The sequence below is a fragment of the Pinus tabuliformis genome, chromosome 2_1 (assembly GCF_031772625.1).
Source record: "Pinus tabuliformis cultivar Carrire ecotype Pingquan chromosome 2_1, CPIR1, whole genome shotgun sequence".
NCBI lineage: Eukaryota > Viridiplantae > Streptophyta > Pinopsida > Pinales > Pinaceae > Pinus > Pinus tabuliformis.
In genome coordinates this window covers 716352014-716371740 of record NC_142299.1, presented here as the reverse complement: position 1 = coordinate 716371740, position 19727 = coordinate 716352014, and the positions used below count along the sequence as shown (strand labels likewise).

The 19727-nt window shown below is 36.8% G+C and overlaps 1 pseudogene; it reads right to left on the bottom strand.

Moving 5' to 3' along the window:
- Positions 1–16373: 16373 nt before the first annotated feature.
- On the bottom strand, positions 16374–16832 carry LOC149202599 (nuclear transcription factor Y subunit B-3 pseudogene; annotated as a pseudogene).
- Positions 16833–19727: the final 2895 nt, after the last annotated feature.

The following is a 19727-nucleotide window of genomic DNA, read 5'->3' as shown; positions in this document are numbered from 1 at the left end:
GACCATTGCATCATCTTTAATGGTAGTGAAGGATCAGTCTACGGATATGTAGATGCTGATTATGCAGGTGATTTGGAAAAAAGGAGATCTACTACAGGTTATGTCTTTACTCTTGCAGGTGGAGCAATTAGTTGCATGTCAAAGCTTCAAGAAATAGTTGCGTTGTCCACTACGAAGCAGAATATATAGCTGCTTCAAATGTCAGTAAAGAAGCAATCTAGTTAAAGGGTCTATTTGATGAGATTGGAAGGGTGCAGGAGAGAGTGAATGTACTCTGTGACAATCAGAGTGTTATTCACTTGGCTACAAATCAAGCTTATCACAGCAAGACCAAGCACATTGATGTAAGGTATCATTTTCTGGGACATGTGATCAATGGCGGAAAAGTAGCTCTTAAGAAGGTCCATACATGGGAAAATTGTGCAGACATATTTACGAAGCCAATTACATTAGAGAAGCTGCGATGGTGTTTAGCTTCTCTTGGCTTGTAGAAATGATGATGAATGGGAATGGGCAAGGGATTAGGAAAATTGTTGTCAAGGTGGAATTTGTTGGAATTTGACAACTAATTGTAAATATGCGTAAAATTTGTATTTACTGCCCAGTTGGTTTTATAACGAAACAATAGTTATGCAACGGAGTAGGCTCCTGTAAAATGATGAATCCCCGAACTATTGTTATCAGGAAAATCATTATTGATTTAATAGAAAATCCAATCCCTTGCCCCGTGGATGTTTCCTTAACACCCTGTCAAGGTTTTACCATGTAAAACATTGTGTTTTACTTTTGTAATTGATTGTTGGTTTCCATTCAGTTTTTCATTTCTTTCTTTCTTTATCAACTACTCCAACCAACATTCTTTGGGGCCCTTCTTGTTTTCAATGGTATATACAATGCCATTTTGTCTCCTGGTTGCTTTGGGGCTGCAGTCGGGAATTTGAAGTATTTGGCTATCTACCTCGATCCATGGGTGACGAGTTTCTCAGAGGTTTGTGGTAGTGCAGTTAAGAGACATCATTGGGCTCTAGGGCATATTCTTCGGTTGTCTCAAGTGGATGAGTAGGAGGTGTCTGTCGGGTTTTCTTTTGTTGGGGTTTGAAGCTGAGCTCCCTAGTTGCTTCCCGATGTCTAGGTAGTTGTTTATAGATGTTGTTGGTGGTGTGACTTATTTGGAGATATTTTCAGGCAACAGGGACATGCCAAGCGAGGCGGGGCACCCTATGGTCATCAAGTGGGTCCTTGGTATAAGTTTGAAAAATTAATAGAAATCTGTCCATCATCAACGTTGAAATTTTTCTCATGTTGACCAAAATAAAAAATTTAAAAAGCTAAAACTAAAATAATAATCATACAAAATCTTTAAATAATGTTGACTCAAAAAAATATTGGCACGTGAAGAAATTGAATCCCTCTCGGCTCATATTTGATCCGTATTTAAGATGGATCTATGCTGGTGGGTACTCCATGCATTTTGTTTCTTGTCATAGTGTAAATTCTGGTATTTTGCTAGTAGCTTTTATATATCTCTCGACTAATAAATTTGATTGGAGTGAGGTCGAGAAAAAAATGGAAACCAAGCAAATTTATTGTATTGTTTTCAAAAAATTAATAGAAATTATTTAATACACAATTTTTTTAATCATATAACACTTATCAAGATTCAGATAGAAATAAGTAATATTATTATTATGAGTCAGAAATATTGAAATTAGAAATTTTTTAAGTTAGAACAAAAAAATTCACAACCAATAAATTTTCCATTATCATAATAATGAATATATATCAAACTTATACCAGGTCAAACTTATACCAGGTGCGAACTGTCCACTGATCCATTAAGACCCTCCTTGTCACGCTCCCAATTCGTTTTTCGTTAATTGGTCTAAATCTCACATCGATTAAATACTTAACATATTCATTTGTTAACTTACTTTCCGAACTACCCCTAACACTTATCATCTTTAACCATTAATATTAATATGCTGAAACCATTAATATAACATTCAACATTCATCCGTAGAAAGACAACAATCATATATAATAATAATCTTTTATTATAATTTGCAAGTTTACAATATCACTGGGAGACAAACTCCACCGGCCTTTATACTTGTCCGAACGACTGTGTCTGGCGTTTAAATATGAGAGATTTTGAAGAATTTTCTACATATTTTCATGTATGATTTTTTAATCAAGGTTATTTTTTTTAACTAGAGTATAATATGGAAATTTCTTAAATACTATAAAAGTTAAATAGTCAACTTTATTGTCAAATTTTCAAAATATCTAGAAATTAGAAACACATAAAAATCTTACTCTTTGATAATAAAAGGCATCGTCTAAACAGGTTATGTTTTTGAGTTTTTGGCTGTAAACTAGTGAAAATATTTTTGGTTAAAAATTATTTTATGTTGTTTAAAATGGGTTTTTAACTATATATATGGATTCAGCGCCCTGAAAAATCCCTTAAACACTTGGATTGTGGAGAATTTACAACTCAAACTTGTGCTTCCCAACATTCTCTTCTAGATTCTAGAAAATTAAACCAAAAAATATGTTGAACCCTGTAGAGCCTCTAACTTGCACCTAATTATCTATCACTACCTACAGCTTTTCCTCACTTATCTCTCTCTTTTGCCCTATTTTCCCCATAAACCTATCCAGATCATTACATTTGATGTCTTTAAGCATGATTGGTTAACTTTGCTAATGTTTGACTGTTTGTCTAGATTTTTGACATATGCACAGCAATTCCGCAGCCATTCAGCAATTCCGCAGCTATCTAGTCATTCCGCAGCCTTTTCATTGATCTCTATGTTCCACGTGTCATTTTGAAAAACGAATCACATGGGCACATGGGAATGAAGGTGTTAAAGGTTCCTATGCTATTAGTTCGGTCAGCAACGCCACGCACACCTCCGGTCAACGTGGATCAAACTTCGGTCAACAAAGCCAGCTCAAACGGTGCTGCGTGAGCTGATAGGTCACGTCACTCCAGATGGCGATTCCTCCACGCTATGCAGGTTATGGGAGACAGGATCTAACTTTGGATTCACCCTCCATGACGACAGAAGCCTCCAGATAACGCACGAACCTATTGACGTGTTGCTGTACCTTTAATTAGCATGACTGTCAGTTAATTTCTAGTTTCATGTTTTACGCAGTAGGCAGTTGTTCATACGCCTATAAAATCCAGCGTCTGCGTACGCTTAAGGATTAGTTTTTAGTTGCTTTGTTTATGCAATTGCTACAATTTTAGTGTGTACAGAAACTCTGTTTTGAAGCTGCTGTTTTAGCACTTTTTACTGTAATTTCTGCATATGAGTTAATAGAAGACTGTGTTGTTTTGACTCCTTCAAGTAGCTGATCTTTCCTTGGGTTTTGTGGATGGAGGGCCCCCATTCATAACGGCCTTTGTACAGTAAATTTACCTTTATGTTCTTGCCATTTCCTTCTTTTGAATTCAACAATTTTCCTTTTCTTTAATACATGTACAGTTTTGATTTACTTTCACTGTCATTTCATTTCCAGCATTTACTTTAACTGATCAGGATTGTTTTCTGTAGGTGTTAGCCCGGGATTGTGTGTCTTTGTTGTATTTGCTTTATCTCTAATGGTATTTTCAGTTGTCATATTCATAGTTGCTGCCTTTACTCTGTTTTTCTAGCTTGATTTCTAGTTTAGTTTCTCAAGTTGTATGCTAACATATTGATGGTCTCCTTATCATAAGTTGTTCATCTTTAAGAGATCAGAATACTAATAAATTACAGCTTGCTTTGAGTAGTTTTTGACTTATATCACTAACTCTTTCTTCACTTGTTACACATTACAATGTATGTTGGAAGCAGAATGTTGGAGAGAGGCAAAGTGGTGTTATAATTTGTCATCTTAGAGCTTGATTACTTTTGAGACTTATATCTAACTACTTCTTAATCGTGTTTCACATAGTACTATATGTTGGAAGCAGAGTGTTAGGAAGAGATGAACATTATAATTGGTCTTTAAAGTGGTTTTTCTTACCTTTTTATTGCAGCAGCATGAGTAGTGACTAGTGCCATTAGAAAGTGGTTTTTATGCTTTGCTTTCAGTTTCATTTCAAGTTATTTCTTTCAAGCTCTTTCTTTGCAAGTTTAGAAGGTAATTAGAAACCACCAGTAACACACACTCACTCATTTAGAAATCACCTTACACACACTATCACTCATCTGTTTATAGAACCTCCATTCCATCTTAGGAAGATAAATTGACCACAAACAACACCCCCAAACGACAAAAAGATCTAAGAGGTTGCTTAAGTACATATAGTACACCTTCACTTCATCAGCTTACGAGCCCCGGGTTGACAATTAATGACATCAATTTAGGAACACTAAATTGACTAAACATTTTGGCGCCGTTGCCGGGGAAGTGAAATTAAGTAGCCATATTCTTAGAAAAAAAAAAACATAAAATTTCAAGAAAAGAAGTTGATAACCTATCAAAGTATGCTCTCCTCTTGCACTTTAAAGTGATCTGGAGGATCAGAAAAGAGAAAGTTATTGATTTAGTAGTTTCTTGAGTATGCTCTCTTCTTGCACCTAGAGTGACCTGGAAGATCAGAAAAAGAACTATTAACTTGACTTGAAGAAAAATAATAAAAAAAAATGACATGCATAGAGCTAGAGATTCTAGGGGAAGGTTTTTAGCTAGAGCTCGAATTTCAATTTTTACAAGTCCATCTGCTTCAAGGAATAGACAAGAGACACCTCCCTCATCTCCAACCGTCACTCCTAGCCCTAGAATTCCTGGAATTCAAGAGCCAAGAATTGACTCTCCCACACCTTCTATTGAATTTGAACCAGGAAGAGACCCTTCTCTTTCTCCTACAGAAAGACCAATTGTAATTGAGGAAGTAGAATCATCTGAAGAAGAAGGAGAAATCTCTTCTCATTCACCCTTTATAGAAGAACCAGAAGATTTTGAAATCCCTAGGGGAACCATCATGGCAGAGGAAGAAGGAGGTGGTAGAGGTAGAGGTAGAGGAGGAGGAGGAAACAACAATGGAGGAGGTAGAGGTCCCCTTGGAGGAGGAAATAGAGATGGGGATAACTCATTTGGGTTTCCTATTGTTAATGAGGATTCCTGAGCTACTATGAAAAACATATCGCCATCTGTCCTCCCAAATTTCCATGGGTTAAGAACTGAGGACCCCGAAACATTTTTATTTGAGTTTGAAGTTGTGTGTCGAACTTATGACTATTTGGATGACTCTCAGAAACTCAAATTATTCCCTTCAACATTGAAAGATCAAGCTTTGAAATGGTTCATGGGGTTACTCACTCAATCCATTAGGTCTTGGGATGAAATGAAACAAACATTTTTGGATAGGTATCTGGACTATTGTATGCCTACTAATCACAAGGACGAGGTATTTAAAATGATACAAAGAGAAGACGAGAGCCTAGAAGATTTACTTGAAAGATTTCAATATAACCTGAAAAGAGCAAAGATGAGTAACTTGGATGAGGAGACCTTAAAAGCCCTCCTATTAAAAGCCATTAGAGATGAATGGATAGATATCTTGAACATGATGGGGAAAGGGGATATATCTCAACTTTCACTCAGCGATATAGCAGAACTTTGTATCCATCTCTCAAGGGGCAAATCAAAAACTCAAAAAGGGCCTAGAGATCCTTCTCTCCTTAGAGCAAACAAATCTGCAACTGGATCAGTAAGTAGGGCTGAAATCGGCAATATGCTTGATGAATTTAAAACTGACATCTTAGGGAGTCTTAGTGAACAATTAGATACCCTTAAGATTCACAATAAACAAAAAGCAGAAGCTGAGGCTTTGGCCATTTTTTGCCCAAAATGTAGAAAGAAACATGCTTTAAGGGAATGTCCCTTGGATGCACACGTTGTAGAAACATGCGTAATTTGCTCAGAAACTCATGAGACCAAGGATTGTCCTTCAATTCCTGGCCTCAAAGCAGTCTTTCAAGAAGATCCAAATACACTTGAATCTCTCTGTTTTGTTGCAAGGAGACCTTGGCAAGGGCAACAGAATCAAGGGTTTAACAACTCTATGAATTTTCAACCCCAACCAAATTGGAATCCTTGGCAACAACCCTGGTCTCAGCCTCAAAATCCTTTTCAATCATGGATGCAAAGCATGCAAAATCCTTATGGGAGATTTTCTCAATTCTATTAATATCCTCCATCTTTTCAGAACCAGCAAGCTCCACAACTTCCAAATCAAGGTCAACAACTATCATTGCCATACCCTCAACAACAACAACCTCCTCCACAAAATCAAAATTCTCAACTCTTGCTTCAATCCCAACAGAAGTCAAATTAACTTCCCTCTCAGCCATTACCAAATCCCAATAATAGGAACCCTCAAAATGCTTACATGATGGAAGGTCAACCATTTCCTACCTATATGATTGTTCCTCTCAATGAAGTACAACTCAGATCAGGTAGAATCCTAGATCAACCTTCTATAAATGTTCAACAGCCAAGCATTTCTGAGGAAGAATCTCTTAAAGTCAATAAGGGTTCTGAAGTATCACTTCAAAACGAAAATATCCAAAAAGAAAAAGAAAAAGAATCAACCCCTACAACTCCCATAGTTGAGCAACCTACATCCTCATCCACTCCCCCTTTTCCTGAGAGATTGCAAATTGATACGGGAGTGGAAAAACAAATTTGGTTGCCTGACTATAACTTTCTAGATGAATTGAAGAATGTCTGTATCAAGATTCCCTTGTTACAAGCCATTAAGGAAATTCCCATTCTAGCAAAGACAATAAAGGAGTTGAGTTTGAAGAAAACAGGAAAGAAAACCAGAGATACCAAAAGGATCCATCTGGTTGGAAAAATTGCAGACATTATGATGGGTAAGATTACCATGCAAAAGTATGTGGATCCCGGTAGCCCTATTGTCAAAACTCATATTAATGGGGTTGAAATCCCAAATACTTTGATTGACTTAGGAGCCGCTATCAACATCATGAGTAGACAGACCATGGATCAGTTAAAGCTTCCTAACCTTCTCTTTACACCTACTTTACTGCAACTTGCAGATCGATCAATCATTAAACCTGATGGTGTATTGGAAGACATTCTAGTCTCCCTAGACTCTTAGGAATATCCAGTTGATTTTATGATTTTAACTCCCAAGAACAATCTAGGAGGACATCCTCTTATCTTAGGAAGACCTTGGCTAGCAACAGCTGATGCTTTTATCAGTTGTAGGTCTGGGGACATGTATATATCAGATGGTAATTCCACCAAGAAATTCAACTTGTATCCTCCAGCAAAGGCAATAACAGAAATAGGAGAAGATGAGTGGGTCGATGATGAGGATACTATACAACCTGTTCTAACCATCTCTGAGATCAGTGAAGACAGTCAAATCCTAAACACATTAGAAAATTTTGAAATATCTTTAGAATATGACTCTACACAGTTTCAGTTAGATGCGGACGTTGAATATCTCTCCTCTAGACAGATGTCTCTCTTCTCAATGGAAGAGTTTGGTAGTTCTACAGCTGAAATCCTTCCAGGAAAAACATTGAACATTAATAGAAACTTGGAAAGACCACAACAAGAAAAATTAACCAAACTTTTGCAAAAACATTCTACTGCATTTGCATGGGAATACACTGACATGAAAGGAATCGATCCTAAGACTTGTATTCATCACATCTATATTGAAGAAAACAGCAGACCTATTAGGCAACCGCAGAGAAGGATGAATCCAAACCTTAGGGAAATCGTGAAAGAAGAACTCCAGAAATTACTCAAGGTAAACTTCATTTACCCCATTTCAGATAGCCAATGGGTTTCTCCCTTGGTTATAGTGCCCAAAAAGAATGGTAAATGGAGAGTTTGCATTGATTATCGAGAATTGAACAAGGCAACCTTAAAGGATCATTTCCCTCTACCTTTTATTGATCAGGTACTAGACACTTTAGCAGGTAAAAAGTATTTCTCATTCTTGGATGGTTTTAGTGGGTATAATCAAATTCAGGTGGCACCTGAAGATCAAGATAAGACCACATTCACCTGTCCATGGGGAACTTTTGCCTACCGAGTACTCCCTTTTGGATTATGCAATGCACCTGCTACTTTTCAAAGGGCTGTATTAGGTATCTTTTCAGATCTAATCCATGATTGTGTAGAGGTCTATATGGATGATTTTACAGTTTACGGTAATACATTTGAAGAAGCTTTGGAAAATTTGGAAAAAGTACTGATAAGATGTAAGGAAACAAATCTTTCTTTAAGTAGTGAAAAGTGTTTTATGATGTTTACTGAAGGGATTGTTTTAGGACATCATATTTCAGGAGATGGGATTAAGGTTGATAGATCCAAAGTGGAAGTCATCTCCAAGTTACCTGTTCCAAATTGCCAGAAAGATGTTAGAAGTTTTCTTGGGTTTACTGGATATTACAGAAGATTTATTGAAAACTTCACTAAGATAGCATCTCCTCTTTTCAAATTGCTTACCAAAGACTGTGAGTTCAAATGGGATCCTGAGTGTCAGTCTGCCTTTGAAACTTTAAAGACTAGAATATCTGAAGCACCCATCTTAAGGGGGCCAAATTGGAAACTCCCTTTCCACATTTCTACTGATGCTTCAGATACGGCTCTAGGAGCTGTCTTGGGACAAAAGGATTTGATCCCTTATGCCATTTATTACACTAGTAAAAATTTGACTCCCACTGAGTTAAATTACACTGTGACTGAAAAAGAATTTCTAGCCGTTGTTCATGCAATTAACAAGTTTAGACATTATATAACCGGCTATGAAACTTTTGTCCATACTGATCACTCTGCAATTAGATATCTCATGAACAAACCTGTTACTAATGGCATAGTTACAAGATGGCTTTTACTTTTACAAGAATTCAACATTACTGTGTTAGATAGACCCGGGAAACAAAACACAGTAGCTGATTTCTTGTCTAGAATCCAAAACACTAATGAAGATTCTCCAGTAGAAGATAAGTTTCCAGATGAATACTTGTTTGCAGTAACTACCAAGACTCCTTGGTATGCAGATATTGCTAATTATCTAGTTACAGGGAAGCTACCTCTACACTTATTTCCTAATGAGAAAAGGAAAATCATTCAGGAGAGTTCACATTATTCTTGGATTTCTAATGAATTGTTCAAAACAGGGCCAGATTGTATAATCAGAAGATGTGTTCGGGAAGATGAAATGCCTGACATCCTTAAGGCATGTCATGATGAACCATGCGGCGGACACTTTGCTGACAAGAGGACAGCCTATAAAATCCTTTCTCTAGGATATTATTGGCCTTCTCTCTTTAAAGATGCAAAGCAGTATGTTATAAGGTGTGACAGCTGCCAAAGAGTTGGGAGACCAACTCCTTCAAATGAAATGCCACTACAGCCACAGGTATGCATCGAACCCTTTGAGAAATGGGCTCTAGATTTCGTTGGACCTATTAATCCACCATCAAAGCAAAAATAGTATATATTGGTTTGTACTAATTATGTTACTAAGTGGGTAGAAGCCAAGGCATTGCCTTCTGCCACTGAAAATTCAGTTGTTCAATTTCTTTTTGAAGATATTTTTACTCGTTTTGGTGTCCCAAGAGAAATTGTGACAGATCAGGGAAGCCAATTTACATCTAAATTGATGGAGAAGCTGATGGAGGAATATAAGATCAAGCACAGAACATCTACTCCATACCATCCGCAATCAAATGGCCAAGTGGAATCTACCAATAAAGTTCTTGAAGGCATTATCACCAAGACTGTTCATCTTCATAGAAGAGATTGGGCGGAAAGGCTTCCTGAAGCCTTATGGGCCTATAGAACTACATGGAGGAACACAACAGGACATTCTCCCTATGAACTTGTTTATGGGAAGGAAGTCCTGCTCCCCATTGAGTTCCAAATCAAGACCTTCAAGATGGCAGTCCAATTGGGGATGAGCCTCTCGGAAGCCCAAAAACACAGAATGGACCAGCTAAATGAGCTAGATGAAATAAGACAAGATGCAATTCTAAGGACCGATCTAGTTCAGCACCAAAGAACTAAATGGCATGATCGACACATCAAGGAGAAGAAGTTTCAGAAAGGAGATTGGGCTCTATTGTTTGATTCAAAGTTTAAAGACTTCAAAGGAAAATTTCAAACTCATTGGCTTGGGCCATATGAGATTGATGAAGTCTTTAGCAATGGAGCAGTTCGAGTGAAAACTATTGATGAATTTCATACTCCTCTTATTGTGAATGGCCATCGCTTGAAGATCTACCAGAAGCCACTCTCAAAAGAGGAATTTGTCAAGTTGTTTAAAGAAGATTCTGCAATCAGGTTGGTGGAGAAGGATTCTTCTCCTCAATCAGCCTAATCTTTGGTTTTTGAAAAAAAAATAGAAGAAAAAAAAAATACAAATGTATAGGCCCGAAAACCAGTCTCTGATTGGCAGTCCTATGCAGAAAATCTGAGGTGAAAATCAGGGTCACCTGACACCTCACATTTTTCAAAAAAAAAAAAATCTCTCTCTCCTCCTTGTTCCATCTCATTTCGCCCACTTCATTCACCATCTCATTCATCCAATCACTCTCACTCCACCTCATTTCTTTCCATCCATCCATCCATTACATTCTATCTCACCAATAAAGTCATTGTCAGATTTATTTCACACAGCTAAAGTTGTTTTGTGCAGACAGAAGGTATCACTGCAGTTTCCGCAGCTGAGGAGCAATTCCGCAGCCAACATCCCAATTCTGCAGCCGATACACTTTCTGCACCTGCATAAAAAAAAAACACAGTCTGTTTTAAGAAGGAATCTGCAGTCCAAAAGTCATCAGCAATAATTGAAAAAAGGTCATGTAGCAGCAATAAACAATGAAAGGTTAGTGTCATATGAGCAAAAGGAATCAAAGCGCGGATGCATAAGGTATGATCTAATTTCTAAACCTACGGTTATAACATTTTGCATGGTTTCCGGATTGTGTTTTTAGCCATTTAATGTAATGATTACCAGTCCTTTCCATTACTCGACCGGAAATCCACGTATCTCTCAGCCTTAACAGTCCCTATTCATCACGATTTTAAAACTCAAACACGACTGCTCTTCCATTAAAACTTTTGTACCTGAGTGACGTAGACAATTGTACTACGGCTCTCTGCGTTATGATTCCGTAGCCAAATGTACACTCATGACCGATATCTAAGGGACTTAACCGTTTCTTCCCATTATTCATAACCCTCCTACGCATGTATAATCTCATTCACGCTGTTGATTCACTTCCGCATTTCCCTTGTTTTCCACTGCTCTGCCTTATTCACTACTCTGCCACCGTAACCATACTCTGTTTCATTTTTTTCTCCGCTAAACTTTGACCACTGTTGTGAGTGCATTACGGCTGTTGTGTTGAAGCCGTAAATCTATTGTGTTGAAGCCGTAAATCTATTGTGTTGAAGCCACTGTTGAAGCCGTATAACCCTTTCTCCAAAGTATTAAAACAGAGCTGTAAGACAAGCCAGAGAGCTGATGGGTAAACTTTTGAGGGCAGAGCCAGAGGGCTCCAAATTTCTGGAAGGATATCCCCAAATCAAAGACGCTTTGCAGAAGGCAAATTGGCTCCAGTGCATCCAAAAATTCAAGGGTTACCATAGAGAGGTCACAAAGGCTTTTGCACGTTCTTTCAAAGACAACCAAGTGGAGATAGGAGATCTGAAATTTACAGTCACCGAAAGCAGTTTAACACAGGCCACTTCACTACCACAAACTGGGGAGAGATGGTTCAAAAACCGATCAGTAAAAGACCAGCAATGGAAGCAAATTCTGAAGAATCCAGGTATGGATACTAGCATTTTTACAAAGGGAATCCCTGTTAGTCTTGTCAAAAAAGAATGGACAGCTTTGCTTCTACTAGTACAAAAATTCTTTACATGTGAGGGAAGGTTTGGAATTCTATATGTTTACCATGCCAAAATTATGATGCATTTCTTAGGAGAGCATGACATTAACCTTCCATATTTTTTACTCTCAAGCCTTAGAAAAATGTGCTCAATAGTCCAAAGAAACCCAAGAAACATTGAGCCACATTTGTATCATCATGGGCTTGTCAAGATACTAGTTGAAGAACAGTTGAAAGCAAAAAGAGATACATGGGAAAGATTTCTTGTAAGGAATCATTTCCAAGAGATAGGGGAAGCCTCTGGTGGTTCACCTCAAGTGCCTAAAAAGAGTAGAAGGAAAAGAAGAGAGGAAATTACCCCAGAAATTGTTGTCCAATTAGAAACTGCTGTCCCTGAAACTGCTGACCAAGAAGAAACTGTCCAAGACCTGATTGAAGAAGAAATTGCTACACATCATTCTGAAGAAGAAAATGACCCTGAGCCTGCTGTAGATATTGACCAAACAGCCCAAGAAATCATTACAGAAACCCTGCAAGAAATTGTCCAAGAGGCTGCTCAAAAGAAAAAGGAGAGTAGGAAGAGACAAAAGAAGGATAAGGGAAAAGCTATAGCCCAAGAAACCTACCTTACTCCTAAAAATTCCAGTGAAGAGGACACTCAGCCATTGGCACATAGATTGGCCCAACTTCATGAGGCTGCCCTTTCCAAGAAGATGCAAAAACAAAAGCAAAAGCAACAAAAGGAAAAACAGAGCATCACCACCGTGAGGAGGAGCAGTAGGCTACAAGACAAAGTGGGGGCCACAAAGGACAAAGAGTCACTCATTATTGACTTGAGCACACCTGAAAAGGTTGCTACAAGACTTGACTTTGAGGCAAGCCCACCACATGTTGAGATTACTCCTCCACGAGAGGAAAGCCCTTTTCAACAGGAGCATGAAATCGAATTTGAGCATGAGCCTAGTCCAAAGAGGTCACCAGAGATTGACCCGGACCAGCAAAAAGTTTATAACTACCTGGAGACGTTAGAACAAGTTGCTGCTGGTCCAAGCACTGTTCTACCTCTTGAGCAGCAAGTTCACTCACTCAAACAGGAAATTTTTGAGCTTGAAGTTTTAAATCGCCACATCATACAAGAGAATGAAGCATTGAAGGAGCGAGCTAAAGTGGACAAGATGGTCCACGATAATACCATGCTTCATCTGGGCCTTTGGCAAAGGAAAAACAGAAAGCTAAAGAAGAAATGCAGGAAGCTAAGCAGAGCTTTGGTCAATTTAAAATTCAGATGCTTGGTGAGGAAACCAAGAGTCAATGTGGCTACACAGAGGAAGAGGAGAAGACTAGATGTCCTAGCAGAGGCATCTCAGCAGGTGGATTAAATAATGTTTTCATTGCATGAGGACATGCAACACCCTCGTAGTGGGGGAATGTAGAGCCTCTAACTTGCACCTAATTATCTATCACTACCTACAGCTTTTCCTCACTTATCTCTCTCTTTTGCCCTATTTTCCCCATAAACCTATCCAGATCATTACATTTGATGTCTTTAAGCATGATTGGTTAACTTTGCTAATGTTTGACTGTTTGTCTAGATTTTTGACATATGCACAGCAATTCCGCAGCTATCTAGTCATTCCGCAGCCTTTTCATTGATCTCTATGTTCCACGTGTCATTTTGAAAAACGAATCACATGGGCACGTGGGAATGAAGGTGTTAAAGGTTCCTATGCTATTAGTTCGGTCAGCAACGCCACGCACACCTCCGGTCAACGTGGATCAAACTTCGGTCAACAAAGCCAGCTTAAACGGTGCTGCGTGAGCTGATAGGTCACGTCACTCCAGATGGCGATTCCTCCACGCTATGCAGGTTATGGGAGACAGGATCTAACTTTGGATTCACCCTCCATGACGACAGAAGCCTCCAGATAACGCACGGACCTATTGACGTGTTGCTGTACCTTTAATTAGCATGACTGTCAGTTAATTTCTAGTTTCATGTTTTACGCAGTAGGCAGTTGTTCATACGCCTATAAAATCCAGCGTCTGCGTACGCTTAAGGATTAGTTTTTAGTTGCTTTGTTTATGCAATTGCTACAATTTTAGTGTGTACAGAAACTCTGTTTTGAAGCTGCTGTTTCAACACTTTTTATTGTAATTTCTGCATATGAGTTAATAGAAGACTGTGCTGTTTTGACTCCTTCAAGTAGCTGACCTTTCCTTGGGTTTTGTGGATGGAGGGCCCCCATTCATAACGGCCTTTGTACAGTAAATTTACCTTTATGTTCTTGCCATTTCCTTCTTTTGAATTCAGCAATTTTCCTTTTCTTTAATACATGTACAGTTTTGATTTACTTTCACTGTCATTTCATTTCCAGCATTTACTTTAACTGATCAGGATTGTTTTCTGCAGGTGTTAGCCCGGGATTGTGTGTCTTTGTTGTATTTGCTTTATCTCTAATGGTATTTTCAGTTGTCATATTCATAGTTGCTGCCTTTACTCTGTTTTTCTAGCTTGATTTCTAGTTTAGTTTCTCAAGTTGTATGCTAACATATTGATGGTCTCCTTATCATAAGTTGTTCATCTTTAAGAGATCAGAATACTAATAAATTACAGCTTGCTTTGAGTAGTTTTTGACTTATATCACTAACTCTTTCTTCACTTGTTACACATTACAATGTATGTTGGAAGCAGAATGTTGGAGAGAGGCAAAGTGGTGTTATAATTTGTCATCTTAGAGCTTGATTACTTTTGAGACTTATATCTAACTACTTCTTAATCGTGTTTCACATAGTACTATATGTTGGAAGCAGAGTGTTAGGAAGAGATGAACATTATAATTGGTCTTTAAAGTGGTTTTTCTTACCTTTTTATTGCAGCAGCATGAGTAGTGACTAGTGCCATTAGAAAGTGGTTTTTATGCTTTGCTTTCAGTTTCATTTCAAGTTATTTCTTTCAAGCTCTTTCTTTGCAAGTTTAGAAGGTAATTAGAAACCACCAGTAACACACACTCACTCATTTAGAAATCACCTTACACACACTATCACTCATCTGTTTATAGAACCTCCATTCCATCTTAGGAAGATAAATTGACCACAAACAACACCCCCAAACGACAAAAAGATCTAAGAGGTTGCTTAAGTACATATAGTACACCTTCACTTCATCAGCTTACAAGCCCCGGGTTGACAATTAATGACATCAATTTAGGAACACTAAATTGATTAAACAAACCCTTCAAAATATAAAATAAATAAACTACAACCCAAAAAAATTTTCTGTATAAAAAATAATAAAATAAACGCTTATTCAAAAAAAAACATCTTACCCACCGATATGCCTTGAATTAATTAAATAAAATATTGAAATAAGTTTAGGCTAATTAGAATATTTTTATAAAAAATTGCAATAAGTTTAAGTTAATTAGAATATTGTCATAAAATTCTAACTTATCATCAGTAAAATCAAGAAGACAGGTCAAAGCAACACAAACTTAATAAGGAAAAATCAAAGCAACACAAACTTAATAGGTAAAAATGCCTACAATAAATTTTATTTCAAAGCAACACAAACTTAATAGGTAAAAATGCATGCAATAAATTGTATGATAAATTGTGTAACTATTTTATCAATTCTTTTTCATGCAGATCTTTTCAACGTCTTCGCTTGCTAATTTTCTTTTTCACTTAACTATGGTATATTTAAGCGCTCATACAACATTCAATAAAACATATTTATGGACATTTTGAAGTGTGTGTTTAACCATAGTCTTTACAGTTCTGCACTTCCGATGCACTACACATTTTTCTAAATACTTTCATGGTGCTCAGAGTTTATGTAGTTCCTTTGAACTCAGGTTCAAAGGCCAAATAAATTCACCATAAATTTTTATTACCCAAATTTTTGGTGTCAAATTATTGTGTGTCACAAAATTATGTTTCATAGTTATCATGAATTAAAAAAAAAAGTCCTTTTATAAATATGAAATTGATGTTTCTCAACTTCCTCAAAGAAAGAAATATTCCACTCTGAACTTCCTCAAGTCCGGTGCATGAATTAAAAAAAAAACCCTTATCAATACAGAAAAAAGAAATATAAAATGGATGTTTCTCAACTTTTTCAAATCCAGTGCAGTACATGAATTTAGGAGAGAAATATAAAATTGGTGTTTCTTAATTTCCTCAAATCCTATACATGAATTTAAAAAAACCATATTATTAACCAAAAATTATGAAATTGATTTTTCTCAACGTCCTTAAATCAATACATGAATTTAGAAAAAAACCTCTTCCCAAGACAAAAGAAAGAAATATAAAATTAATGAACACAGAAGAAAAAAATATAAAATTGATTTTGCTCAACTTGCTCAAGTACAACCCATGAATTTAAAAAATTCCCCTTATAAATTCATTGTATGTTTAACAAAATTCAAATCCCCTGTTTTTTTGTGTGTTTAAAGATGGAAAATCCAGTCTCAAGAATGTAGTTCAATGGTTAGTGGAGAAATTTAATCCCACAAGATTCGTGGTCCCATCCTGGACATGGCTAAAAACTACACTGGATTCACTTGTAGAACCAGCCTGACCTTGTGAAGGGTCCGCTTGTTTTCTCCCCTCCCATGCCCGGTATTTCTCTAAATACCGACGCAATGGAAATATGTAGTCTGTAAACCCTAAAACTTCTAATGCCCATAGCAAATCATCAACGTTCATAGTCTTACGGTTGTTTACCATGCACCTGTCACACTCCACCCAGGTAATAATGCTGATAAACTCCGTCACGCACTGCTGCACGGCCTCCTGGGCTTCTCTTGACTCCTTCTCATTCTCGCCCCTCCATTTCCGCATTATTCTGCCCACAATGGCCAATGGAAAATACACCTCGTTGCTATGATTATTATCGTTGAGGGTGTTTTTGGTTGAGTAGGAATCGCTGTTATGTGCCATTGAAATTTAGAAATCTGACAAACCCTGAGAGCAAAGAGGAGGTCACTCAAAAAAACCACAAACACAGATATACGGAGAAAAGTTCATTCAAAAAACTACAAAAACACTAAGAATCAAAGGAATTTTATAGTCATGAAACTAAAACAAAAACGTCACTCTCTTTTTTATAGAAAAAGAAAATAGAAAAAGACTAGAGTTATGTTCCATAGAAACGGCTACACTTAGAAAAGGTTACTTAAAAAACCACAAATACACTTAAAGACGATAGAAAAAAACTAGAGTTATGTTCCACAGAAACAGCTAAGATTAAAAACATCTAAAAATAATATGGAACCACAAATACACTCAGAAAAGGTTACTTTAAAAACCACAAAAACACTAAGGAATTTTATAATCCTGAAACTCAGACAAAAGCACGTCAATCATCTCTTTTAATAGAAAATAGAAAATGACTAGAGTTATGTCTCACGGAAACGGCTAAGATCAGAAATATTCAAAAATAATATCACTAATTAAGAAAACCCACAGTCCAAGTCCTCTAACAGTGCCATGAGTTCAACGAAATGTTTTTCAAAGAAAAAAATAAAACTTATAAATAGTTTATAAACTAAATTAAACAATTAATCTCATAAAATTAGATTTCAACTACTGATAAATAAATAATGTGGCTAATTATGAAATATCACAAACATGTCCTCAAACAGTATGATGAGTCCAAGAAAATGCTTTCCAAATATAAAAAACATAATTCATAAAGAGTTCGTAAATTAAATTAAACAACTAATCTCCATAAAAGTATATTTCATGCTACTGATAAATAAATAATGTGGCTAATTATGAAAATCTCACAAACATGACTTATATCCAAGTCCTCTAAGGATACCATGAGTCCAAAAAAATGCTTTCCAAATATAGAAAAGCAAAACTTATAAACCATTCATAAACTAAATTAAACAATTAATTTCCATAAAACTAGATTTCAAGGAACTGATAAATTAAAATAAGATGAGATTACATGATTAAATTGTTTATATAATTTAATCTTAAGTTTATTTAATATTAATAATAATTTTTATATATTTTAAGTATAAATTTATATAATACTAATCATAAATCCTCATTTTTATATATATATATATATATATATAAAATAAAATTTATTTTTTATATAAATTATTTATTTTTAACTATATTTATAAGTTTTAAATATGTTTACATATTTAAAACTGTTTTATTTTTAATATTTTTAAATCAAATATTATAAAACTATATATTAAAAATCAATCAAAATTAAAATCTTATATTCGCCTTAATTTGGAACTAAATAAATCAATATAATCCTATTTTCCGACAAATTCATAGTTATCATTTTATTTATTTATTTATTTTTAATATTAAAAAAAATATCATTAAAATATAAAATTATTATTACTACTAAAAATTATAGAGTATTACTATTAAATAAAATGTATCATATAAATTAACACAAAAAACACTTATTAAAAAAGCATTTTAAAACAATGAAATAATGTAACCTATCCATATGCATTAATCAATTAAATAAAATATTTACTCGAATTTGGATTTATTATAATATTTTTATAAAATTCTAATTTATGATAATTAAAACTAAAAGGGCAAGTCAAACCAACACAAACAAGTAGAAATCTGTGCAAAAGATTGTATGTCAAAACATCATGATACCATCTAATCTTTTATCCTATTAGCTCTGCTATATAATCAGGATTTTCTAAAGCTGGAGGCCAACTTGGCCCTTGGTCGTGCTCAAAAAAGGCCTGAAATGGTTATCCTCACCTTTCTCCATTACCTCGCTCATTCCCCTTTCATCTCCTTTACCCATGCTTTTGTTAAAAAATCACATAAAACTTTTTTCCTTAAGCCCCGGGCGTTAAAACCCCAAAACCCCATAAAACCCACGCCCATATGACTATGCGCCTTCACAAACTCTTCACCCGTCATCGCAGCCGTTGATTGTCGCACCCCGATCCAACGGTCCCCCGTCACATTCGACGAAAAACCTGCTTGATTGATTCCCCACCATCCGATCATATTCACAACAATTGGATGGCGTTCGCTCTCCCCATGCCTGCGAAGTGATAGCACGTTAACGTGCGATGGAAAGCGGTTTCATTCCTCCCCCGCCGCCACACGTCACACGCTGATTGAGATCACCCCCCGTCGTCCTTTTACCACCCATCGTCTGAAAGCGGTGTGATCAATACCACCTACCGCCAAAACTGCTATTCCCGCCCGTTAACTCCCGTGCGTCTCCTCCGCCCGATGACCGTTGGATCTGTCCACCCGAGATCCAACGGCTCACGATCATCTTGCTCCCGCTTCCTCCCGATACCCTCCACCGAGCGATCCCCACCGTCCATCCGCTCGATCCGACGACTGATTTTCCTTCTCCGTCCTGCTCGTACACTCTCCATGCAGTCCACTTACCTTGACCATTCCGTGCACCCAATGGATGAAGACAACCGTTTATTAGTACCCGGTGCATTTGTTCCTCAACGACTGCATTCAACAAATAGTATGGCCAAGGAGGAAAAGGACAACGCCCGAGTAGGGGGATGCATTTAAAAGTTATGGAATTTCGTTCTACACAGCACTCCACCTGCCCGAGAAGGACAGCAGAGCACCTGAAAGGACCGGATTCACCCACTACAGCAAGAAATCGCACCAGAGACTCCATCAGTCAGTTAAAGCGGTTGGTGGTCAATTATGACCCCTCCATACTTAGAATGGCCGAGTGCCTTTGTACTCAAACTCTATATATACCCAGAACCAAGATGTAATCATGGATGATGGTTGTTGTTTTGATGTAAGGTTCAACTTCTGGAGACTATAACTATTTTTGCACTTGCAGTGTCT